The 23,507-nt window shown below is 41.3% G+C and overlaps 1 long non-coding RNA gene across 1 annotated transcript; it reads right to left on the bottom strand.

Annotated features, from left to right (window-relative positions):
- Window positions 1-4,271: 4,271 nt before the first annotated feature.
- On the bottom strand, window positions 4,272-11,260 carry LOC144994801 (uncharacterized). The gene is made up of 3 exons (XR_013658445.1): window positions 11,103-11,260; window positions 9,596-10,787; window positions 4,272-9,227 (listed from the first exon to the last, which is right to left on the bottom strand). It is a non-coding gene; the product is annotated as an uncharacterized LOC144994801 (long non-coding RNA).
- Between the last annotated feature and the right edge of the window lie 12,247 nt (window positions 11,261-23,507).

Below are 23,507 nucleotides of genomic sequence, written 5' to 3'. Positions count from 1 at the left end.
AGAGACAAGATTTTTGGTTGACAATTTATTTTTTCTCCTTACAGACTTTTTCTTTATTTTATTTCTGGTCCTGAAACATGACATTGTACGACGGAGTATTAGGGCCACCAAAAAAAAAAAAAATTAGAGCCACCAAAAAAAAAAAAAAGTAAAATTACGAGATTTTATCTCGTAAATTTAGGAGATAAAAACTCGTAAATTTACGACTTTTTATCTCATACATTTACGACTTAAAATCTCATAAATTTACGAGAAAAAAGTCGTAGATTAAGGAAAAAACACCGAAGTTGTCCGTTTATCGGAACCTAGCTTGAAGATGAAGTATGTGGAGCCTTTTGTGAAGCTTCATTTCCGGATTATTATAGGTTTAAAACAAAGAGATTCTGAACCTTTTGGCGACTCAAAATCAGATTATTTTCCGTGTAGCAGTCTTTCCGGGGTTCAGTGTCAGTAAAGCGGAGTTTAATATGTAAAATAAGGAGCTCAGAGACACGTTTGGGTGTAGACAATCGCTGCAGCCTTTATTCTCCTTTTCATTCACATAACCTGAGGTTCATTTGTCTCATTACGTCATGAACCTGTCATTCCAACACCAATGCGGAAGTAAACAGTGTTACAAACGCCCCCTCCTGCAGATGAAATGTCCCGTTTCAGCATAAAACAATAAAGAGGAATGAAAATAGTGTTTTATATTAGCTTTGGAACGTTGAAAATGCCAAAAAAGTGCTCCTCCTTTTGTGTGACGGAAGCGTCACACAGACGTAGAGTCTTGTCTTTGGTGAAGAAAGGATTCAAGCGAACAGCTGCAGGGACACCGACGACGGCTTCATCGGGCTGCAGAGATCCTGCAAACCAACCATCAATAAATAAAACTTTAATGAATTGTAAATCAAACAAATGACCTTCCAGACATTTGGAACGTTATCAATAAACATTCAGCTCACCTGTTCAACAAAGTTTAGTCGGTCTGCTCTGCTGCTGCACGGCGTTCACCTGCTGCTCTGCATGCTAACTTCCACTGTAATCTCCTAAAATTACGACTTTTTTTCTCCTAAATTTACGAGTTTTTATCTCCTAAATTTACGAGTTTTTATCTCCTAAATTTACGAGATAAAATCTCGTAATTTTACTTTTTTTTTTTTTTTGGTGGCTCTAATTTTTTTTTTTTTGGTGGCCCTAATACTCCGTCGTAACATTGAAAGTAACTTTTGTAAAAATGTATTTAGATGTAATTCTGTTTTATGTGAGGTATCCCATTGCAATAGAAATGTCATTAAATACTTTATTATAATTTTTTATTTAATGTTATTGTAGGGGTTTAAAGAATGCAGGTCGACCAATTGGCTGTCACTCATTTTCCCCTCACCAAATCTGGCCCTCTTCCCAAAAACACTCTGGCTTACACAGACTGGCAGATAGCTGCTGAATTTTTCCAAGCGGCAACATCTTATGCAGTCAGGTGAGAAGTGTTCAGCATTCATGGTTGGTGTAAGTGAGAACATGCTGAGTAACTCAATAACATGTCATTGTTCCACTCTCTGAATGCTTTCTCATCAGGTTAACATTGCTTAGTCAAGCTATGTAAGCTATGTAATTACCTCCTTACAGCCAAGACAAGCACCTGCATTCCCTCAGTTCTAGCCTTCTTTGCAAAACAGGTTTTTAGAATTGACAAGAAGTATACATCAACAAAACTGCTACAAGGCAATTACATAAGCAAAATAAGTGGTGAAAGAAAATAAACAAAAGTAGTTGGAAATTACACAGAGGATTTAAAACTTTTGTCAACCGATTTCCTTTTTAGTTCAAATAGATTCATGTTACTTCTGTCTCACATTTTTAAGTTAATTTTTTTCTTTCTCATAATATTAAATATACATTAACACAGTTGAGAATGCACAGTGGCTGTTTAACATATGAACCCTTTTTTTCTGGAATCAAACAGTATGGCATCTGTCTGCCATCCACAGTAGCATTAAGGATTGCTCATGTGGAAATAGGTCCAGTTGCTTTGATTCTTAGGTCTGATGCGTGCAGGGTTATTTATATGACTTCCGTTGTCTATGTCAACCTGTCCTAGGATTCTGAAGGGCAAAAGTGATACCTAATGTGACATGACCGTATTATTGAGTAAAGTTTGCATCATTCTGAAATGGCCAATTGGGCAGGACCATAGATATAAGACTTTTCATTAAATCAAGAGACCAAGAGTCAACTCGTATGCCAATAAAAGGATACATTTCCCTTGTTATGCACAAGTTTGAGCTCTACTAAAATCAAGATGGCCAAAATCAACACTTTCAAACCAAAGCTTTAGCTTCACTTCTTACATTCTTTTGACTGATGCAACTCTTCAACTCAAAACCCCATTAACGTAATTCCAATGGATTCTAAAGCGTGGAGAAAAGCAGCCTTTGTGATATACAACACTTCCATGCAATGAAGTGTTTACGCACTCAGAGTAAATCCGCTCATCCTGTCTCCAGGAAAGGTGGTTTTGCACTGTTACACAACAATTTACATTAGTGATGCGACATATCGGTGCAGAGTCGAAATAAATAATGAAAATGCTGCTTTTCTCCATGTCATATTAGCCAATTCCCATTGATTGGGTATATGGTCAAAGAATTGTTGTATGTCAAAGACTATGTGTTCTTTAGGTGTTGCCAGCGCCATCTCCGGTGTAAAAGGTTTAAGGAATAATTGGTGTAATGATTAGTGAACTCCGGCTAAGGCCTACGTTTTGGTGCTTCTTCAACCACTACATTAATGGCATTCTTTTCCTCAAGATGAATCATTTCTGTTATTTTTCATAATGCACTTGAACACAACCAGGCTTATTGGGATTAACTTTTTGATACCTCTGAATCTTTAACAAACTAAACAATGCAGGATGAGATTACTGCATCACCATAATCCCCTCCGCTTAAGTATGATATAAGGTGAGCTGACCCTATTGTCTGCACACAGAGTGGTTTGAGTACGGAGCCCGTGTCCTGACATCAAAAAATTAAAATATATCTCGTTCCCACAGATTAATATTTTGTTCCCACAAATATCTTGTTCACACCAAATAATATTCCATTCCCACAAAATAATATTCCGTTCCCTCGAAATAATTAAGTTGTGCGAACGAAATAATTATTCACGTCATAAATCACTAATATGTGACGGTTTCAGTTTCTTTCCTTTTGTGTTTTGTTCTTTGTTGGTTTTGGATAGGTTGTGTTACTTCCTGTTTTATTTGTAGGGTTTCCTGTTTTGAGTTTTACTTTAGTCCCCATCCTTCCTGATTGTGTTCACCTGTGTCTCGTTTGTCTGTATGTATTTAAGTCTTGTCATTCCCTTCCTCCTGTGCTGGTCCATAGTTTATATTTCGGCTCTTCCCCTGTTTCAAGTGTTTTATACTGTTTTGAGTTTTCTAGCCTGCTAATGCAGTGGTTTTTGGTTTGTAGCCTTTTGTTAATATTAAAGCCCCTATCCACCTTGACCTCATGCTTCATCTTCTCTGCGCCTGGGTACTCCCCTAACCACCCGCCGTAACATTATGCACCAGCCTTACCTGTACCCAGCAGAGAGGGACTGCCAGGAGGATCCGGGAGACGCCCCGACCCATCCCCGCTCCCAGGAGGATCCGGGAGAAGCCCCAACCCATCCCTGCTCCCAGGAGGATCCGGGGGGAAGCCCCAACCCATCCCTGCTAGCTTCATAAACACGTATATGAGCGTATATGAGCAATAGTTGGATTTACAGCCGATCTCTTCACATTTCTGTCTGTGTGTGTCTTATTAAATTGCATTGAAGACACAGAGGATGTTTCGAGATCAGATTTTTTTTTTTTTTTAAAGCACAAAAGCATCGGTAATTACGTTTTCATGTCTGGGTTCATTCACACCCTGGTATGCTCTCCTGCTGCAAAAGCCGTTTTCTGCCGCTACTTCCGTGTCTCTGTGACCCACATTACGTTCAAGAGGGGGAAAATAAAAACAAGAATGATCGATCTATTATTGTCTCGATGAAAATCAGAAAAATATCACAAGATTTAGGATGCCCAAGCTGGCTGCTTCGACTACCAGACTAAGCTCCGAGCATCACAAACACTGATGTGAGCAATATCTCATCATGCATCACACAGATCCCAAGATGCATCTTGACCAATCACTGTGTCCCTGTAACTCTAGTATAACAACAAGACCAATGATTGGCTGGTCGCGATGCATTATGGGTATGCTGAAAGCTGCTTTTGCAGCCGGACCAAGAGCACATCCGTGTTTATGAATGACTTATGACGTGAATAATTATTCCATTGGCACAAATTAATTATTTCGAGGGAACGAAATAGTATTTCGTGAAATACTATTTTCGTTTCGGAAAAAAGTAATATCTTGTGTGAACGGAATATTATTTTGTAGGAACAAGATATTAATTTCTGGGAACAAGATATTAATTTGTGGGAACGAGATATATTTGAGTTTTTTTAACGTCATGACATGGGCTCCGTATTTGAGCCCTCTCCCACCACTGAACAGGGGGCATGCATCACACAAAACGTTGACACATGCCAAAATGGGACGTTTAGAAAATAACTATAAAAATGCTCAATAATAAAAATAACACGACCCCCCACCCAGCTCAATCTTTTATTAATTGTATTCATCTGAAGTTCAGCTCTGAGGAAGTGTGTTGTTGCACTTCAATTAGAAAAGGCAGGTTCGCTTAGAATACAAAAATCAACACATACTTATAAAGAAAGTAATCACTGGTGCACACCTTCCATCACAACTCTGGACACACTTTAAGTTTGATGACATTTACCCTAAAATACAACCAAAAAAAAAGCAGTCAAAGAAAAAATTGTTGCCATCAGTTTTCTCCAGCTCTTTGTAGTTTTATGATTAAAGAATGAGTCAAAGTATGTGAGGATTAAACACATGCATGCCAGGGGGTCTGGGCTACACGAAGACAGGGATGAGAAGACAACAAAATCATCAACAAGGGACAGAAATGCTCAGCAGTCATTTGACCCTCAGGGAAGGGTCAGCACTCATGCCGCAGGTATGCACATCTGTCCTGCTTTGATCTTTTGCCTGGCACAATTTGCACTTGAATTGCATGCTTTTAAAAAGAAGAATCACAAACAGATACCGATGTAAAATTTAAGCAGATACACACATGCGCTCACTTGCAAGTGATTGTGGAAACACGCAAAACAAATGTTCAAAGGCAAAAGCCAGGTGCAAGCTGAAATGGTATGAGAAAACAATAAAAATGGAGCAATCATATTAACAGTGGGATGACAGAGGGACAAAGAAATGCAGCGCTTCAGATAAATGGTTGTAGATGTTTCCTATAACTAAAAAAGGAACCCTAAAGGACGGAGGATACACATGGTCAATGCTTGCAGGTTTTGTATTATGCAAGTGTTCAAACACATTTCCAATAATAAATGTACAGTGTGTAACTTTGAGGTTTGTGTGTGTGACATAACATGGCCCTGCTGGTGAGGCGATGAGATTTGAAGGAGATTACAGAGGGGATATCCAATCATTACAATTCACTAACCCTATATTTTTCCTGGAGAAAACAGGTGGGACCAGGATGAAAAAGATCCATGTTCTGTCTCATCCACAGACCTGGACGGTCAGTGGGTGCAGGAATGGGTCGGGCTTTTTGAGATGCAATGCTGCTATTGCGTATAGTCTGTTGATGTTTAAGTGATGAGGGAGAAACAAGACTGAGCGGGCAGATGACACCTACAAATGCCTGTGCAATGAAATAAGTATGAAGAAGTCAATGACGAAACTGACACCTAGTGGACAATAAACGACTGAGAAAACAGCCGAGAATCTGCTGTCTAAGGCCAAGTAAACTTTTACAGGTAGCACTCACGTTTTGTATTTTTTTGGCTATAATGATTTGCCCAAGCTTTTATCTGCAACATTGTTTTACCCTCGACAGTATCAAATGTCCATTTCTTCTGAGAGTTTAGGTGATGGTACATATGGCTGCTAACACAATGTTGTTATTTTTTTCAGGTAACCAAAGTGCAATACATTTAAAAAGAAGAAGCTGGAGTTTCTTTTGTCTGATTTTCCATTTCTCTGTGTGCTTCAATTGTTCAATTGTTAGTGGACAGAGCTGTGGGAGGGCCAGATTAACATCAAAACTGCAGACTTGTCCAGAGGTGACATGTCCAGAAAGCTTTGGGGTGGCAGTTGCTCAGTGATGTTGATGTTGGGTGTGTATATAGCAAAGCTTGTGATTTCAAACTACATAAATCAGTGTTTTATAATAATCAAACAACTTTTCAACTGCCATCTGACCTCAGGAGGTGCTCAAGTTCTTCAACTGCATCCATACATTTCGCAGTGTTTAACCTGACTAGATCGGTTTACAGTAAACGCTTGTTTTTCGTGGGGGTTATGTTCCAAAAAAAAACCCGTAATGGGCAAAATCTGTGAAGTAGAAACATTTTTTTTGTTTTTTTTTAATTATGACAATTAAATACTCTATAATACATTGAAAAGACAGAACAAACCATTTTACAGGCTCAAGCATTTGTTTCACAGATAAAAGTACTTTAGAAACATTTTTTTCAACTAATAACTTCTGTACTGTACTGTCAAATAATAATTTTAATCATCAATGTGAACAAAAGGCTTCAAATCGCGGATATTAGTACCGCCCACCGCGACCCGAGTAATTGGATTAAACAGGAGAAAATTTAAAATGATTATGAAAAAAATACAAAGTACAGTGGGACAAATAGTGACTCAGGTGTATTTCACTGCTCTACAGACTGAGCTGCTGTATCCTGACTCCGTTCTGCAGTGTTTTCTTCTTGAAGCCCGCGGTGCAGCTGTGTTTGTTCAGGAGAAGAACATAGTGATAGGCAGTTGTTGTCGCTCTTTTTATTATGGATTTTAGGGAAACTCGAAATTGCAAGAGAATTTGCAATTTGGCAATGTAATGTAATGTAAATTTGGCAAGCTGTTTTACGTACGTGTACATATTAAACTGCAACGTTATTGACGCACAGGTAGAGAAGAAGCAGAGAGACTTTTTAGCCAATCAGAATGCAGAACACAATGCACAATGCAAATCCGTGAAGTAGCGAAACCGTGAAAAGTAAACCGCGTTGTAGCGAGGGATCACTGTCTTTAAATGTGTCAACTATGTGTCGTTTTGACATGTTTTTTAAAACTTACGATAACTTTTTTTGTTTTCAAATCTGACATGCCTCTTCTTCAGTGTCATACAACATGGCCCCTCTTTCCACCGTCTTGTAAATATAGAGCATAGTTGTTTTTAAAAAAGGCTCAAGACCCATCTTTTTAACCTGGCTTTTAGCTAATTTGACTACTTTTACTATCATTTTTATAATTTGGTTTCTTTTTCTATTTTAATATTCCTTATTTCCAATCGTTTATTGTTTTTTTTATTGTTTATTGGTTTGGTATTTTTACTTTTTAATTCTTATTTGCATTTTCATTTTTTTTTTTTGTTTAATTGATCTGTTTTGTTTTAGCGTCAAAACTTTGCGTTATTTTTTTAATAGGGATAGTGCTAAATAAATAAAGTTTGATTCGATTTGTTCATGCTTGACTTCAAGTGTCAAATGTGGTACTGTGGCCCTCCACCAAAATTCTCCCGACCTCCGTTTGTAAGTTGTTGCTTTTGTTAAGACAACCCAATAGAGACACTTGCTGTCAGTTTAAAATGTTTTTAAATGAGTTACTGATCCCCGAATTCTGAATCTGTTAATACAGTCAGATCCATAAAAAATGGGACAGGGACACAATTCCAACATTTTTGGCTCTATACACCACCACAATGGATTTGAAATGAAACGAACAAGATGTGCATTAACTCCCGACTGTCACCTTTAATTTGAGAGTATTTACATCCAGATCAGGTGAGTGGTGTAGGAATTACAACAGTTTGCATATGTGCCTCCCACTTGGTAAGGAACCAAAAGTAATGAGCCAATTGGCTTCTCAGCTGTTCTATGGCCAGTGTGTTATTCCCTCATTATCCCAATTACAATAAGCAGATAAAAGGTCCAGAGTTTTTGAAGTGTGCTGTATGCATTTGGAATCTGTTGCTGTCAACTCTCAAGATGAAATAACAACTGTGGGGGATAACCGAAGAATTCTGTCCCTGGTGAAGAAAACACCCTTCACAACAGTTGGTCAGATCAAGAACACTTTCCAGGAAGTAGATGTGTGTGTTTTGAAGTTGACAATCAAGAGAAGACTTCCCCAGAGTGAATACAGAGGGTTTACCACAAGATGTAAACCATTAGTGTGCCTCAAAAACAGGAAGGCCAGAGAGTTTTAATTAGAATAGAATTAGAGTTTGCCAAACGACATCAAAAACAGTCTTCACAGTTCTGGAACAAGGACACTGGACAGATGAGACCACGATCAATTTGTACCAGAGGGATGGAAAGAAAAGAGTATGGAGAAGGAAAGGAACTGCTCCTGATCCTAAGCATACCACCTCATCAATGAAGCATGGTGGTGGTAATTTCATGGCGTGGGTATGTATGACTGCTAATGGAACTGGTTCTCTTCTATTTATTGATGATGTGACTGCTGATAAAAGCAGTAGAATGAATTCTACTGAATGAATGAAGTGTTTCGGGCAATATTTTCTGCTCATATTCAGCCAAATGATTCAGCACTCATTGGACGGCGCGGTAACGCTTTCTTTTACAGTACAGTACTTACAGTGTACTTAAGTATTTACATGGTACTTTTTGTGTTACTACTGGGTACTTACAGGGTATTTTTTGGTGTGTACTCAGTACTTACATGGTACTTGCTGTGTATTTATGTGGTACTATTTGGTTCATACTCATGTGGTACCTACTGGGTATTTATAATATTGGGGACTACTTACTGGGGATTTACATGTTGTGCAAAGGTTTCTTTTGTGGTACTTACCACATGTAAGTACAAATAAAGTACCTTGAATTTAAGTTTGCACTCATATGTTTCATGGTATTTGCCATGCATTTACCACAGAAACTACCCCTTAAGTACAATGAAACTGGACTGTAAAAGAAAGTCAGCCCTATTTCCACTTAACTACATGGTACTTTCAGCAATAAATGCTGGGTATGTACACATGAGTATTACTTTCTTACCAGATCTTTTAATTTCCAACATTCCAAACACCCAAGAACGTCTTTGCCATGTTGGCCCCAGGCGTCTCCATCCGTACTTAAAAAAAAAACAAAAACAATTCATATAGAAAAAATGACCACCAAACAATTATTATAAAACTCGTTATTTCATCAAACCAATATTACAAGACTGTTTCTCTAAATTCTTTTTCCCCCACAGGTTTATCTTACGAATGCAACTGTAGAAACGTAATGTATATGTGTAGGAAGTCAAAATAAAGCAAAGTGAAACCTAAACATATCCATTTCTGCCCTTCATGAGCAAAATAGAAATTTATACATTAACAATTTATGTATGTTTTTGTAGTAATGCAATAAAAATTGTAATGAAAGACTATTTCTTTGCATTATAATTTAAGATGTATTTTAATACACAAAGTAATTACTAAATCAGTAACTGCTCACCTTTCTTTTGTGTCTGAATTTGCTCTTGTCAATGGCAACAAAGGCTCTTCTTCCACCGATTTTCATCCTTTTTCTTCTCTCAAGTCGCTTGACAGCTTTGACACAAACCTTCCGCAATGATGTAGTCACTCTGGTCAATGACTTACAACTTCCACAATCTCCGTCTTCCAGCATGTCCACCTGTGTCTTTCTCAATCCCTGTGAGAGACTAATCAAAATGCAGCTTTTAAAAAATCGTCATAAATTACAAAACAGAGATATTTACTTCTCCCCCTGATTTGTATGCAAGTGACACATTTTCAAATATCTGCCTCTCGTTCACAGAACTTCTGCTCTGAACTCCGCCTGCCATGGGTTTCTTTGTTGTTTCCAGCATTTGCTGACAGGGCTGACTTAATCAGGGACTTAGACCTCTGGATGGGACCAGTAACAACATGTTCCCAGGACAACACACACATGTACAGTACATTTATTGTAATAACTAATAAAACCGGTTTTCCAAAATAGAAATAGGATACTTGCAGCATTTTGAACCACAGAGGGCGTTTTGAAGGATTCAACTTTTCAATTCAATATCAGTGCATCCTTATACAAATATTCATCCAACTATTATTAATCAAAAGGGGAAAGAGAACAAATTGATGAAAACAGACCAGTGCTGAAATTTATGTAGCTTAATTCAAAATATAGGAAGAAAAATCTTTATCAGCAGATTTTCTAAGGCCTTTGATTCAGATCCATCTTTTTCCCTGACTAGGTACGAGGCTCATGGGTCAACGATCAAGCTCCTGACTATAGAAACAGCCCAACAGTGTCCGAAACAAGGGTGCTGGTTAAAAACATAAATACAGGAGCTACCAGAAGAGTCTGTGAACGCTGTCCTGTCTTTAAAAAAAAAAAACACTAAAGTTATCACAAGCCTTTTCCACACTTTCACAGACTGTCTTTGATTTGTTTTAGACCTAAGATTGTTTTTTGCATCGATGGTTTTAGATGCTAAGAAAAGTGCAGGATAAAAGTAGCACCATAACTTAAGAAAATATATTAAATATCTATAAAATTTAAAATCCATCGGACCTGTAAATGATTTTTTATCCATGATGTCAATGGAATGTGGGATCTGGAAAACACTGATCCATGTCTCAAAGATCTTGTGATATTTTTACCTCTGTGGTTTACCTTTCGGCAGGTCCTGAAACAAAGTGAAAATTACAAAACTCAATCAAGACAAGTTATCACCTGTTTTACCATTGCACAAATTTGTAAATTAACATTAAAATTATTTTGTTAAAATATATTTAAAACTCCACAAAGAATTAAAAAAAAAGAAAGAAGTCAAATATTAGAAAATGTCAACATTTAACAATCAAATTATTGGTCTATTATTTGAGTCTAAAAATGCTTGATAGAGCAAAAAATGTTTCTCTACTTTAAAAATAAATTAAAAAATTAATATAATCTAGCTGTCAATTCCAACATGTAAATGGCATTGATACTCCAATCTTACCACCTATATCCATCCTTAGTCGTGCTGGTTTTTTGAAGTTTCATTCTGCTGTTGCAAGCAGGGCATCTTTTTTTCCTTCCCAGCAGCCTCTGTTTCTGGAGCCATCAGATTAAACCTTTTCCTCCTTCAGTTTTCTGAAGTAACAGTTTGGTGAGTGTCATAATACTGAAAATACAAATACACATTTGGAAGTATATTTTACACATAAATTCACATATTTGAATGGTGATGTCATGGTTTTAGTTTGTTTTGTCTTGGTTTTTGTTTTAGTTCTTGTTCTGTCTTGTTTGGTTATGTTTCCTGTTTTATTTTGAAAGGTTTCCTGTTGTGTCATGTTTTTGAGTTTTACTTCCTTGGTCCCCATCTGCCCTGATCATGTTCACCTGTGTCTTGTCTGCCCTGTCTGTATATAAGTCTTGTCTCTGCCTTCCTCTTGTGCTGGTCCATTAACGTCTCTTAATGTCTTCATGCCTCTTCGTCCCAGACTGTCTTTTCCTTGTTTCATGCCACGCCACAGTGAGTTTTGTTTTGTTTGGTTTGGTTATCCTGCTCTTCAGCGCCTTTTGTTTGCTATTAAACCCTTTTGTCTTGGAGCCGTTTGCCTCCCGCCTCTGCATTTGGGTCCTACCTGCTCTCGAGCCCCCCGCACATGACAGGTGAAATCTTAAAAGGAATAAAAGCTTTACATTTATTTGACCAAAGCACAGCTTTTCTTAAATGTTTATGTTAAACTGTGAAATAAGTTATACTGTTACAGGGATGCCACAATTACTTTAAGAAAGTAATCCAACTATTGCACTCCTTTATTAAAGTCCCACTCTGATAAGCCTTTGGTCTATTTTCAAAGCGGTCAATATCATCTTTGAATTATGATCATGCTGTTTTTACCCTAAATTGAAAAACGTATGTTGTTTTTTGTAGGAAATAGTTCCTATGGAGCAGCAGTAGTTCATAAGAATTTCACTAACAACTTCTGGCCAGGACTGTTAGCGTGTACTAAGCCTTACCTTCATCTTCCATCATCCTGATTTTTACACTCCCTCCGACTAGCTTACAGCCCCTAACTCCTCCAAGCTAACATTAGCTGAAGACCTTCATGGATTTATTTGTCTGCAAGTGGATTCATTAGAATGGAGCAGAGAGCTCGTGGCTTGCTAACAATAAATCTGCAAGCACTTTCCAACTACAGTTTTTTGTCTGCTCCTGATACACTACAATTTCAATAAAGAAATACTCAGAATACAATTTTAAGCTTATACATATCTTTAAATGCAGTTCATCATTTCTGTAATGAGCTTGATAAATCTGTGCGAATTCTTTATTGCTTTGTGTCATGGTGCCTCTGTCAGTTCTCCTCCCCTCTCTCATCGTCCCAGAAGATTGGAACCAGCTGTGGACACTCGGCTCATCATCACACCGCCTTCATAAGGAGATCCAGCCAAGCACTCATCGCCAGTTCGTTACCTACCCTGGTGCTTGCTTGGTCTTGAAGTTTTGAGTTTTGACCAAGTTTTGACTCGCTACTTACCTTTCCTTTTGATCCACTCCCAGGTTCCACCAGAACGAGGGTCCACCTGGAGGATCTTCATCAAGATCCACTCCTACCATACTTGCCTCAAGCCACGCTCCTGCCACGCCACATCTCTCAAGACCTTCCGAAAGTTTCCGGTGTTCTTCGCCTCAAGTCACGTTTTGCTCCAGCCACGTCTTCAGCCCTAAGCTCCAAAGGCTCCGCTGACTACTTCTACGTTGCTCCTACTTCAAAGCTTCAAGCTACTGAACATAAACATCAAGAACTTGTTATTTTTCCTGCCTGGAAAAATTAAAACTCTTATGCTACTCACTCTTCGCCTGAGTCTACTTCCGGGTTTCAGCGTCTGGGTCTGCTACGTCATTCATATCATGACAGAACGAACTGGCCAAAACACAGACCCAGCTGACCCGGAAGGACTCTGACTAGCCAGGGATTAGCCTTGGGGCATCAAGCCGAATCTCTGACTCAAATGGCCTCGGCGCAACAAGATCTTTTCCGCCACCTTGACGGCATTACTCAAGCCCTGATGGAGTTAACGGGTCAAAATCCGGCGAATACCGCTGCCTCGGCATCCATTCCTCCATCCAGCAGCTTCAACACTTCCGGTTCAACTCCGGAGAACTTCCGACTCCAATCTGAGACCTTCCATAGTGATGAAGCATGTGGAGGCTTCCTCCTTCAATGTCAATTAATATTTCAACAAGCACCCCATTATTATCAAGCTGACCACAGCAAGATAACTTTAATTGTAAACTCACTACATAACAAGGCCTTAGTGGGCTCAGGCTTTTCTATCGCAACTGTTCCGTAAGTGATATAGAAAATGTATGTTTTCATATCTTATTCTTTATTATGTTACAGGTTTATCTTTAGTGTGAAGTGAACTCATTTTTAATTCTCAGGATTTATTCTTCTGTGACATTTCTTTAGTTTACAGCTGCAGCGGCAAGGCTTCCTCCCCTGCACACCTCTGTAAAAAAAAAATAGAATGTTCTTTGTGCAAATCTAGGAGTTATCCAGAGAAGCAATAAATATGCCATGGACTACATTTCTACCATCTGGGTTGAACATCTTATCCTTGGGAAAGTGTTCAAATTCGTGTTCTCATGTGGAGGTTGGAGCCGACCTTCACCCTGGATGCCTGTAAAGGAACCTAAGGTTATCCAGGAATGATTGATGGGGACTCTTCATCGGTGAAACGATTGCACCCTCGTATCTGGTCCGACGGCAGGGAGGAGAGAATCCAGAGGCTGATACTCCAGCTATTGGCCAGAGGAAGCAGGCGGGCTATCGGCTGACGAATCAGAGCGACCAGAGGAGGAGTTTCAACACACATGTTTAAAAGACTGTTTTGGTACTTTTCTGTTTTCAAGAATATCTACAAGTAATTCGCATGTAACTTATGCATCTGTAGGTCTCTTAACTTGGGAATCCAGATATATCTGCATTAATGTTTTAATCTGTGTTAGAACTATTGTCAGGGCAATAAACTTTGTATTTTTAATCCGGTTGAATCCTTTTTTTCTTTACCACTCTCGACTACTGAACACGCACGGATGGAAAGAACTGAAAAGCGGAAGATTTCTTTCCTACAGTGACCACCTGATTGCCGTATACTGGCAGTGGAGGCTGGCTGGCCGGACATCGCCCTGAAAGGAATTTTCTACCAGTCTTTAAATGACTAAGGATCATTTGTGTTCGCAATCAGAGTCTCATAGTTTTGAAGAACTTGTTTCGGCAGCGCTACGATCGGACGTTCGTATCAGAAAACGACAGAGGGAACGCATCCGACAGGAACGAAAGGTACCTCCGGACCTGAACACTCACACCCCTCTTAAAGAACCGTCCCAACCACCTGATTTCAAGTTTCACGTTTTATGGTTCTTTTTCGTCGAAAAGAAGGATAACACCCTGCGCCCATGCATTGACTTCCTTGAGCTAAATCAAATTACTGTAAAGGATAAGTACTCTCTTCCCCTCATCAGTTCTGCTTTTGATACCGTTCAACAAGCCCGGGTTTTCACTAAACTAGACCTACGTAACGCTTACCATTTGGTCCGCATTAAAGAGGGAGACAAGTGGAAGACTGCGTTTAACCCCCCGTTTGGTCACTTCGAATACCTAGTCATGCCCTTTGGACTCACTAACCCCCCCGCAGTTTTCCAACGCCTAGTTAATGACATTCTCCGTGACGTCCTCAAACGCTTTGTTTTTGTTTATCTTGATATCCTCATTTACTCTACCGACATTTCCCAACACACCAATCATTTGCGTCTCGTTCTGGAGCATCTACTTGAAAATCAACTTTTTGTTAAAGCTGAGAAATGCGAGTTTCACGCTCCAACTACCTCATTCCTGGGTTAAGTCTTTGAAGCAGGGAACATTAGACCTGATCCTGCTAAAATCGAGGCAGTCTCCAATTGGGAGTCGCCTGAGAACAGAGAAGTTTCAACAGTTCCTAGGTTTCGCCAACTTATACCGGCATTTCATTCGTAATTACAGTACCATAGCTTCACCTCTTACGCAACTCACGTCCACCAAGAGGCCCTACTCCTGTGGTCCAGAGGCTCAGTAAGCATTCAATAGACATCCCTAAGGACATTGTTTCAGACCGTGGACCCCAAGGTGAAAAGGTGAATTTCCGGAGAGCCTCGAGGCGCGCGCAACAATTCAAAGCTCTCTTTATTTGTCAGGTAAGCCAGTGTTTTAAATATAGAGCCCTGAGTATATCTATGTTTCCAAAGTCTGTCAAAAATATACACCTACAGTGACTTGCGTTTTTTACCTTTATATGATTATGGTTTTCACATCCTTTGTAACATTTCAATGATACCGGCATTACTGGGGACTAAGTTTTTTATTTTAAAGCCCTGCACGTTATTGACTTTTTTTTTATATTGGATGAAGGATCAATACATATTTATACTGATTAGAAACTCATAAACTAACCTCGTGATTTCAAGCCGGTTTCTATGTTTGAAACGTGAAGAGCATGTCTGTTACTTTAAAATGCAAAAATTGCAGGTATTTCAAAATGTATTACTTATAGAAGTTTGTGATAAAATTAAAAACATTGTTGTAACTTACCACGAGAAGGGCCACTGTAAAACAAGCAAGTTGCATAAATGATGAAGTCTGTTGTTTGCTGCACATTTTGAGCGCGCTTCTGGGAAAATCAAAGAAAGCTGTTTATTTAAAAATAATGATGACGCACTTCCGTCTTTTTACCGCTTCAGAGCAGATATTGTGAATACTTCCCTGAATAATCCGTGAAGCCACAGCAAAATAAGCCAAATTCAAAGTGTCTTGACAATATATACACCAACTCTTCGTAAGTTATTTTACATGAATTAATAAACTTTTCTTTCTCTCTCTCTCTTTTTTTTTTTTTTTTTTTTAGAAATGCCGAGGACTCGCCGTGCTAACATTCCGTGCACAGTCTCAATTAACGAGACAGAGACAACAACACCACCCAACAGGGAAGGTAACTGGTAACATTACTTTTGTAATTCTGTGTCTCAGCAAATTTGCTTTTTTGCTTGATTTTCTTTTTTGTGTGTGTGGTCTCGTATAACCATTAAATTACTTCTGGATGATTTACAAAAATTACTTCTTGTTCCTTTTTGTTTTTGATTATTTTCCTTTGCAAAGCTGACTGCAAAACCTCACTAATTTTTTCCCCCCAAACAAGTAATATATCAGCTTTTGTATTTAATGTGTAATGCATGTCAGGTTTATTTGAACAGGTATATTTATATAAATATTTTAACATTATTAAATGTTGAGGATCAGGATGTCTTAAAGAATGATCAAAGTGTTCCTTTCTATATTTAGCTTATAATTACAAAATGTATGTTTAATAATTTTATAATTTTGTTTGTTTTTCTTTTTTTTTCTTTTAGAGAAACAACCAGAGGAAATTGCTCCAACCATGGATATAATTCGTGAGCAATTAAAAATTGCAAAGGAAGAAAATCTGCTTCTAAGACAAGAGAACCAGCTTTTGAGAGAAAAGTGTGATTTCTTCAAACAAAAAACAGAAAATGGAGGGCAAACTGCCCCTAAAAGTTCCAAGGGTAATGAAAACATATTACTCTTCAAATGAAAATACTGAACTGTGTACTTTAGTTTATTTGCATTTTGTCATTCATTTCTCAAAAAGAAAAAAAACTATAATAAATTTAACGTTTATTGCTTTATCTTAGGATCTCGCAAAGGGAAAATAAAGGACAACTCGGATACATCCTCCATCACTGAATCTGATTCTTCTTCTCCCTCTGCCCAAGAAAAGAAGAAGAACCTGCACTCAAAATTTGGGAAATTAGGTTACTTAGCTTACCGTATTTACAGAAATTTAGGCTACATTCACCCTGCAGGCAGAAACGACCCAATTCCGATTTTTTTGCCACTATCTGAACTGTATCTGATCTTTTCATGACAGTCTGAACGACACAGATCCGAAGTTTTCAAATGTGACCCAGGCCACTTGGGTATGTGGCCCTGAATCTGATATGTATCCGATCTTTTGAAATGCGACCTCCGTCTGAACGGCCAGGTCACATGTATCCGACCAGTACGTCATTGATACGCTACAAAAGGCATCATTCTGCGTTGAAGTAGGCGGAAACGAGAACATAAACATCAACCATGGCGGACGATGCTGCTGAGACCAGTCAGTGGAAGGGAAGTGAAGTGACCGATTTGATTCATATTTGGGGTGACATTTCCAGCCAAAATGGCCGAGCGTGGTGTTGAACCTTTCTTTTTCTTTCCGACCGTTGTCAGAACCGCGGGGGAGACCCTCTCCAGGGCTGAAAGCGGATCCTCCTTCGGGGTTCACTTCCCCGCTGGGACCCTCAGATTCTCCAGAACGGGTTAATAAAGAGTCAATAGCAGTTCTTCTCGGGGAAACCTTCTTTATTACCGTTCTCCTTCTTCCATAAAACACAACATGAATGCGCGCCACCAAAGCTGCCACCTTTCACTCCCTCCTGCGCTGCACGCCCTTTCTCCTCTCTCTTACACACACGCATGCACGCAGCCCCAGCACCTACACATCCCCATACCACAACAGCGGTTACAGACAATCTTGGCTCCAATGCTTTCTTAAAATGAGAAGCTTTTAATTGTGCTGGCTCCTTTGTGAAATTGAATTTAAAAATGAAAAAGAGCTCCACTGTTGACAACACTGTTGTTGACATCCATTATTAACGTTAGCTACTTACACAAACAACGAGTGACGTCGTTCACCGTTGAGTACTCGTCTGCGCATGCGGGTCACTTCTGGGTCATTTCATGGTCACACAGGAGATCACAAAAGTTCACATTTAATTGGAAATGTGAATGGCCTTGCAAAAAAATCTGATTTAAAAAAAAAAAAACTAAATTGAGCATTAAGCCCTGCAGTGTGAGCGTAACCTTAGAAAAGAAAACACTGCACAACTTTTACAACCTTTAAAATCCTACCCAACTATGTTGTTACTATTCTTAAAAACGTTTCCTAGTGATATTTTATTTACAAATATGCGGTTTTTAATTTAAAACTTAAAAAATGCCTGTGCCGCTTTTAAAGGACCTATATCTTGCATGTATCCTACATACATACATACACACATACATACATACATACAATATACTTTTTTTTTTTTTTAACTTGTCCTGTCCAACAGCTGGGCAGACAGATGAGAGCTGAGGGCCTCTTGTGTTGGACATATTTTGCTTTAACAAGAGGGGTTATTAATCTTCGGACAAACCAAAGGTATGTCTGAATAAACCCCTTTTGTAATTGAGGCCAAACTTTATTAATTTCAATCATGTCTGAAAATCTTTGGTGTTGGACCGGACGGAAAAGAAAAGAGGGGAAGAAAAGAGAGGGACGCTAGAGAGAGTGGGGGGAAGGGGGGTGATAATAGGAGGGGAAGGGGGATAAGACCATGAAGCAGCATACAGCAACAAGTTTACTGGTTGTTAATCATTATGGTAAGGTTCAAATGCAGTACAAAAAGGGCGGGGCCCGTCCACACACACTCAAATGTTATAAACACACCTGCTAGCTGCAAAAATGTCCACCTGTCGACATGTACACAAAACAGATAGTGTTCACACACGCATACTTATGCCTTAAAACCAACTATTGTGAAATATTTCAGTCATTCAGTCATGCAAACTGTTAGTGCAAAGGTGAGCTAACACCAGTGCTCAGGTGAGTGTTTATGTTCTTCTAAAATGGATGGTGGAACGTGAAAAGAAGGAGGGAGAGTGACCAGCCATCCCCACCCCAAGACCCCCACCGCTGCAGCAGCGGCAGCCGGAATCCCCCCAACGCCACACGGGAACCGGCAGGGAACAACCGCCGCCCGGGCGACCAAGCCCGCCACCCAGGCCAGGGCCAGCAGGGCCGCCGCAAGGCCCCCAGAGCCAGAGAGCAGGGAGGCACGGAGGGAAAGAGAGCGCCGCCCCAGCCCAACCAGGAGAGCAGCCCACCACCACCCAGGAGTTCCGGGCATCCCCCCGCCCCAACCCCAGGTACGAGCCAGGACCCCCCAAGGGAGACCCGCTCCGCACTCCAGGCAGCCATCCGCCCGGCCCACGGTTGGTCCAGGGAGGAGCGAGGCAGGGGGCCCGCCGCCCCCGCCCAGGAGGGGGGAACCCCGGGAAAAAAAAGAGGGCCCACAAGGGGTGTTGTAAATATGGCCTGACCAGGCTCGGCCACAGTTGGAAATTTGGCGGGGCCCAGCACTCAGGAGCAAGGACCAGAACCCACCCCCCAGGGACCAGACACCCCCGGCTCAGATGTAATGTGAACCCCCCCACCGCGCGGAGAGAGCACCGCCGGGCCCAGGAAGCCGGCACCCCGGGGACACGGCCGCCGTTGCAAAGGGGCCCGTACCCCCCGCCAGGGAAGAGGCAGGGGACAGATGGACCCAGGTCACACCTTCCTTGCAAAATGTGTGTGCGTGTATGTGTGTTTGAGAGGGTGTGTGTGTGCATGTGTGTGTGTTTATGTTGGGATGTATATATTGAGGGGGAAGGGTGTGTGTACTAAGGGGGGTGCAGTTAAAATTGGTGGGTAGGGCACTAAGGGGACATCTCCTGATTACTCACAGTGACGTCCCCTCACCCTCCCCACCAAGGGGCCCTAAATGTCTAAGGTGCGGTTAAAATTGGCGGGTAGGGTGCTAGGAGGACATCCGCTGCTTGCTGGCAGTGATGTCCAAGCACCCCCCCTACCAAGGGCCCTACATGTCTAAGGTGCAAATAAAACCGAAAGAGGGGGGGCCCACTCCATACGGCAACCATGCGCATGCACGCAGCCCCAGCACCTACACATCCCCATACCACAACAGCGGTTACAGACAATCTTGGCTCCAATGCTTTCTTAAAATGAGAAGCTTGTAATTGTGCTGGCTCCTTTGTGAAATTGAATTTAAAAATGAAAAAGAGCTCCACTGTTGACAACACTGTTGTTGACATCCATTATTAACGTTAGCTACTTACACAAACAACGAGTGACGTCGTTCACCGTTGAGTACTCGTCTGCGCATGCGGGTCACTTCTGGGTCATTTCATGGTCACACAGGAGATCACAAAAGTTCACATTTAATTGGAAATGTGAATGGCCTTGCAAAAAAATCTGATTTAAAAAAAAAAAACTAAATTGAGCATTAAGCCCTGCAGTGTGAGCGTAGCCTTAGAAAAGAAAACACTGCACAACTTTTACAACCTTTAAAATCCTACCCAACTATGTTGTTACTATTCTTATTGGTGGGTAGGGCACTAAGGGGACTTCTCCTGATTACTCACAGTGACGTCCCCTCACCCTCCCCACCAAGGGGCCCTAAATGTCTAAGGTGCGGTTAAAATTGGCGGGTAGGGTGCTAGGAGGACATCCGCTGCTTGCTGGCAGTGATGTCCAAGCACCCCCCCTACCAAGGGCCCTACATGTCTAAGGTGCAAATAAAACCGAAAGAGGGGGGGCCCACTCCATACGGCAACCATAGGAGGGGGGCCACTGCCTAGTAACCCCCCCCCCCAAGGCTCATCGCAGGCTAAACCCCCACCCCCTCACCCTATTATGAGGTTATATGAGGAAGGGGGTAAGTTGGGGACAGCTGATAGACTGTCCCCCGATGGTCAAACAACTGTCCCCCCCCCCCCCACCCCCCCCAGCAAGGGGGCCAGGCCCACCCAGCCCAGGGGCCCCACCCCTGGAGGCGCCGACACCCCAGGCCCAGCACCACCCCCCCCCACACAGAGAGAGAGGAGCCAGAAAGTGTCGCCCCCCCGGAGCAAGCCCAGGCCCCCACCCCCAAACGCCGGCCCTAGAAGAGCTCTGGTCAGGCCTTGATGGGACCGAGGCAACCAACCGGCCGGGGAAACCGCAGATGGCCTCAGCGGAGACCCCGACCCGTCAACCCCCCCTGCCCCGTACCAATAGTGCCCCCCCCCCTCCCCCAGAATGCCCCCCCACAGGACAGGGCCGACAAGACCCCCCACCCCACCCCCCCAGACCCCGCAGCCGAAGCGGATGACACCCAGAGCGACCGGGGGCCCCAAGAGGGTTGTCCCGTCCCGCCCCAGAGCCAGGGAAGGGCCGATCCCAGCCCCAGGTGTAGATGGGAAGCCCATCCAGCGCCGCTGGGCCCCCCCCCCCGAGCAGCGCCCCCGCCAACCCCCCCCAGCACAGGCAAATGGACCACCCCCCCAAGCCAAGCCAGACCACCACCCCACCCCCCCACCACGCACCCCCACACCCAAGCCCAGAGGACCACGCAGCGCCCCAGCCCGCCCCACCCAGGCGCCGGACCCGACCCCCCGACCAACGGAGCCCCCACCACCCCCCGCCAGGCACCGGAGGCCCCGACCCCACCCCGGCCCACGGCAGAAGGGCAAGGAGCAGCAACGACCAGGCCCCCCCCCACCCCCTAAGTCACGGAGTTAGCTATGGGAGACCAGAGAGACCGAATTCTTTCAAAGTTACTTGAACTTTGGGCTGACATTTTTTCCAAGCTGATATGATCAAGCAGCAGATTTCTGTGTTGAGTTATATTTATATTTTTTTTGCTTTTCCAATTTATTCAAATATTTTTTTTAGCAATGCAAAGAGTTATGAAAATGATAGAGCCTAATCCTCCTTCTACATCGATGGCACTCATGTCACCAAGCACACAAAGTGACGGTGAAGCTGTGATTGAAACCTTAAGCCAGACTGATAGATCGGCACATACCTGCTGCCAGAGAGCCTGGACAGGCGTGCAGAACCATAGTGCATGCATGTAATTGTCGGGTAGATTACTGTCACAGTGCTGACAAATGTCTGAGTTACTGAGACCCATCTTGAACATCCTCTGTCCAGTGTAGTAAATTCTGTGTAGAGTTTTTAAATGGATTAGCTGCAGATTTGGACTTTTTGTCATTTTAAAGGTGTTTAGACAAAGTTCTGACCAAAAACTTTCATCTGTGCTGATGCTCAAATCCGCATCCCATTTTGTTGTCGGAAGTGAAATATTGTTATCTAAATTGCATAAAAGTTTGTATATTTTGGAGAGAGTTTTATTCATTGAGAAATTGATCAGAGTGGTAACTACATCTGGTAGCTTTAAATCGTTGTCTCTGTATTTAAACTTTTTAGTAATAATTGATTTAAGTTGCTGATATTCCGAGAAGTTATATATTCCATGTTTGTCTTGAAGTTCCTGGGGATTTATGAATCTTCTATCAATAATTATGTGCTCTAGTTGTTTTATGCCCCTTGCTTGCCAAGCTGGGAAGTGGATAATTTTTTTGTTTATGAGGATGTCTGGGTTGTTCCAGATGGGTGTCATTTTGCACGGTTGAATTGATGATTTTGATATTTTGAGAAATTCCCACCAAGCTGTTAAAGTGGCATTTATATTAATACTTTGGAAACAATCCTGTTTTTTTACTGTTTGGCTAATAAATGGAAGATCTGACAGGTTGATCTTTCCACATAACGCCTGTTCCAAGTCTAACCATGAGTTGGTTTCTGGATTATTTTTTAACCATTTCAAGATGTATTGTAATCTATTTGCAAGAAAGTAATTGTGGAATTTAGGTAATTCTAATCCTCCACAGCTTTTTGCAGATTTTAAAGTTTTTAGACTAATTCTTGCAGGTTTATTGTTCCATAAAAAGTTTGACATGGATGAGTCTAATGTTTTGAACCATTTTAATGGCGGTTGTGTGGGAATCATTGAGAAGAGATAATTAACTTTGGGTAAGATTTTCATTTTTACCGTGGCTACCTTGCCCATAAGGGACAGAGGCAGGTTGGTCCAGCGTGTTAGATCGTCCTGTATGTTTTTCAGTAATGGGGTGTAGTTTAGCTGCACCAGTTCTGATATTTTGGGGGAAAAATAAATACCTAGATATTTTATATTTCCTGATTTAACTGGTATTGTGAGTCTTTGCTCCGCATTATTGTTCAGTGGTAATAAAACAGACTTATTCCAATTAATGGAATAGTCTGATATAGAGGAGAATTCATTAATGATTGTTGCCGTTTCATTTACAGAATGTAAATTACTTAAAAACAGTAATATGTCATCTGCATAGAGACTAATTTTATGATGGCTGTGTTTGGTTTTAATTCCTTTAATGCTCTCATTCTGTCTTATTGCTGCAGCTAGAGGCTCAATAAATATAGCAAAAAGAGAAGGAGAGAGTGGGCAGCCCTGTCTGGTTCCTCTTCCAAGAAAAAACCTGTTGGAAGTCTGTTTATTAGTTCTAACTGATGCATTGGGGTTGTGATATAATATTTTGATCCAATTGATGAATGATTCTCCAAACCCAAACTTATGGAGGGCAGCAATAAGGAACTTCCAATTTACTCTATCAAAGGCTTTTTCAGC

This window comes from Oryzias latipes, chromosome 10, assembly GCF_053564925.1.
Source record: "Oryzias latipes strain Hd-rR chromosome 10, Olatipes_Hd-rR_3.1".
Lineage (NCBI taxonomy): Eukaryota > Metazoa > Chordata > Actinopteri > Beloniformes > Adrianichthyidae > Oryzias > Oryzias latipes.
The sequence above is the reverse complement of the archived record's forward strand: the minus strand, read 5'-3'. Positions and strand labels throughout refer to the sequence as shown.